We start from the raw sequence: 4,112 nt of genomic DNA, 5'->3' as shown, positions 1-4,112 counted from the left end.
CACTTTCAGTTAACCTGGAACCGGTTTCACAACGAAGCCAGAGAATATGACTTCCACAATAACTGATTACTTTGTGCTGCGCACTGGTAACATGACCTACGTGATATTAAATACCTCGTGTAGGCGAAACTTCACAATAGAGAACGTTTAAGTTTGGTTTTTCTGCTTTTTTTTGTTTGTTTGTGTACTTGCACAGTGCTACCAATTGCGGTGTTGTACTTCAAGGCAAGTAAGTGGTCTAAATTTTAGTACTTGTTTGTTAGAGCATTAGTTAGAAGAATGTGAAGAAGCTGTGATTGAACACCTGGTGGAAAGGCGAGGCCAACCCAGGGGAGCTCAGGTGCACATAATACAGATGAGTGACTGGAAGGGGTGGAGCCAGGATCCCCCCCTCCCAGATCTCATTTAAGGGTTGGCAGCGGAGGAGAGAGCACCTTACTGTAGATTGTGGCCCAGTAGAGGTTTTTAGAAGGTAAGCAGCTTTTTTTCTTGCTTTCTGCATCTGTGGCTGCTCCTTCGTTTGGGCTCGCTCTGCTTTGTTGCAGCCCAGGACTTTGTTGTGTTGCTCTTTTTGCTGTGCTCTGTATCATGTTGTAGCATTACACACACAGGCCACAAAAAAGGCTAGTCCCTCTCCTGTTTATAATCTCTCTGCAAGTGCTAGAAGTCTGCAATAAGGCCTTTTTCCCTCTGAAATAAAGAAACCCATTTCCCTCAACTTTTCTTGATACAAGAGGTGCTGCAGCCCTTTGCTCATTTTCATGGCCTTTCTCTGGACCTACTCTGGGAGCTCCACATTATTTCTCACTCCCAGGGGCCCAGTCCTATAACTGCAGCTCCAGCTCCATGAGGACAGAGCAGAGGGGGATGATTTTTTTCTTGGTGGCTGCCTCTCTTTTGACACAGCCCAGATTACCATAGGCCTTCTGGGTTCTAAGCAAGCACACACTGCTGGCTCACATGGAACTTGTGTTCCTCCAGAACCCTTGAATGCTTCCCCACAGGGCTGATATAAGGGTGTGTTTTGTTTTGTTTTGTTTTTTTCCTGGTCTGTGGTTGTACCTAGGAAGGCCCTGAGCAAGAGTGATGGTTGGCTGTGTTGAACCTCACTAGGTTCACATGGGCTCACTTTTGAGGTGTGACTAAAACCCTTTGGAGGGTATCCCTCCCTTCTATTGTATGAACCGCAGCGCTCTGCTCGGTGTCATCAGGAAACATGTAGAGGGTGCATTCAGTCCTGCTATTCATATCATTCGATATGGCATTGAAGATTCCAAGACAGGCCACTGGGGAAAACTGTTCATCAGTCTTTCCCCCCCACCTCTCCCCCACTCCCACCTGGACATACAGCTGAATACAGTGTCTGCTGAGTAGTTCCCCCTTTAAAACCCACTTTCAGAGCTTGGTTTCTGGGGGGATCCTGCTGGGGCCAGGAGAACTCTTATGCTCTTAGAAAGGCATCCTTAAGGAGTTCTTTTTATGTTCTTTTCTAACTCAGCATTTGAGAATAGGTATATGTATTTTTTTTCTTGTGATCTTCTTGTCTGTTTCTGCAGGTGGGTGTCATTAACAGTGTCAATCTCAGGTAGGATTAATTAAGATAAGGCTCCTCCTAGCCCAGAATGTGTTGTAGCATTAATGGTTTTGGCTGCATGAATGGGTATTTTCCTGGATTTTATTTGTACTTTTTAAAAGATTTACTAAAGTGCTCTGAGTTTTATTACTGCCATTGCAAATTTACAACTGAAAATCAGATGGGTTGGAGACCAGTTAGTTCATGGGGCTACAGGAATTAGTTTTCTTTTAAGAGGTAGATGTTTGTCTTGACTGAGAACAGAGCAAATTCTTCCCGTGGCTTTTCTCAGCAAAACCTCAGAGGTGGTCTCTTATCTTTCTTACTGTAAGTCATTGAGAAGAGGGTTTATTGAGCCAGACCACAACTGCAGGCGTGTGCTCTTAAGTTTGACAATCTTACTTTATCAGGCCACTGTTATGAACAGAGCTAGAAAAATAGCTTGACAGCACAACAGTCTCTATGGCTCTCTTCCCCAGAGGTACCCACTGGTGAAATAGGTTTTCTTCCTATGGATTTTTTTGGCCCATTTTTGTGTGCTTTTGATATGCTAGAGAAGTTTGTGGGATCTCATTTCTGGGGAAACTTATTGAGAAGCATATAGGAAACTGTTAATCACAGCCTGGACCTCTGATTAACCACCTGAGGCAAGTGTCGGGTCAGTCGTGGGAACACAGGTGGAGGTAATCCAGCTCAACTCCACCTCTCCGGCTCTCCTAGATTTCATTTGAGGGCTGACCAGCACTGAGGCAGCATCTCTTTTGGAGACTGTTCCTTTGTGGTGTTTGTGTGACAAGCTTCATCATTTTCCATCTAGACTGAAGGCCTCAGAATTGGTGAGTTTTTTCCTATAGATAATGTCTGGCTATCTTTTTACCACCAGTCTTGTACTATTTATTTTGAGTTATACATTACTATTCTTGTATTATTACACTGTACAAGAAGGATAAGCGATTCAGCTTCCCTTTGGGAAGCAGTTCTGTCCGACGTCTCAAGGACAGGGTGTCTCAGTCTAAATAGCTTATGCCATAACCAGTAAGATTTGCATGACTGTAAGGGAACTGCAGAGTCAGGGCCCAAACCACATAGCAAGCACCTGAAGGAAGAGACTAGGTCAGGCTTGGGAGCACAGGTGAAGAGGATTCAACTGCAGGGAGGCTCCATGTCTCTTAAACCTCATTTAAAGGGTGACTTCCAGTGAGCCTGTGTCATGTTTGGAGACAGATGAGCATTCTTCTTCTCGTGACATCTTTTTTGCTGCAGACCAGTGCAGTTACAAAAAGGAATTCTGTAATGTTGCCCTTGCCTTTTTCTCCTTCTGCTTGTGTTTTTGTGCGTGTTGAGTCCCTAAGAACCTACAAAGTGCTGAGAAAGCCTAAATCAGGTCAAGAAGTTTAAGATCTCTTATTGTCCTTGTAATGTTTTTTTTTTGTTGTTGTTTTTTTTCCCCATTATTAAAAAAAAAAAAAAAAAAAAAAAGCTTTAAATTAGTTTGACATTAATTGTGTGGGTATGGGTGGAAAGACTTCTCAGCTCCGTAACCCAAGTTTGACGTGGAAGGGAGAATACTGTGGATGTAATTACCACAGTTGAGCATAGAAAGTGGAAAAGGAAAAGGTTAATTTTCCACACTTGCTGCCTGTTGAAAGAGTGATATTCATTGTATACTATTATAGGACAAAGGTTTGATTTGTAAAGGTGCTCGCAGTCTAATGCCATTTGTTCTTGCCAAGCTCACACGATCTAAGGATTAGGGCTTTCCTTTCTGACTTATCATAAAAGAAAAAAAAAAAAATAATGTAAGTCCTTTTTTGTCTTTGCTGACAGAGGGATACAATCACAGAGTCTGGCCCTTAGGTTAAAGTGAGGTGAGGGAGAGTTTGTACCCACATTTGTAATGAAAGACAGTGCATTCTGTCTGCATGAATTCTGAAATCTCTCTTATGGATACATGATGACCCCATGGACTTCCATGGTGTGGAAGGTGGTGGGTGGTGTTTGTTGGGTTTTTTTGTTTGCTTTTGACAGTTTTAAGCTTTATAGCTTAAATCCATCCTTTTTGCTCAGCCATTCTTGATATGAATGGCAGGCTACACTAATAATGTGAGTATGTAGAAAATGTGATCTGTGAAATGACAGAAAGATAGGAAAATATACAAATTCAGGATAATTAATCAAATTTTATTCCATTCCACAATACATCCATTATATAATATATACATCCATTAATTTCAACTATCTAATACACTGAGTCAAACTAATGTGTAGGAACAGACAAACAAATGGCTAAGCAATGATTTAGAGCCATACAAAAGAGGCTTCAAGCATTTGCTAGAATGAAATCAGAATGCAAGAGGCTGGGGGACAGGCACCAGTCAGACTCCAGGGTCTTCTTTGCAGGAGTAGTTCCCTTAGGCATTCCTGTAATTAATCATGATACAGGATTCAAAGGTAAACATATTCAGTACATTTGCAAATTATGCTGAATTAGGAGGAGCCGCAGATTCCTCGGGGGTAGAAAGGCTCTGTAGAGGGATCC

Source organism: Excalfactoria chinensis, chromosome 7, assembly GCF_039878825.1.
Source record: "Excalfactoria chinensis isolate bCotChi1 chromosome 7, bCotChi1.hap2, whole genome shotgun sequence".
NCBI lineage: Eukaryota > Metazoa > Chordata > Aves > Galliformes > Phasianidae > Excalfactoria > Excalfactoria chinensis.
The sequence above is the reverse complement of the archived record's forward strand: the minus strand, read 5'-3'. Positions refer to the sequence as shown.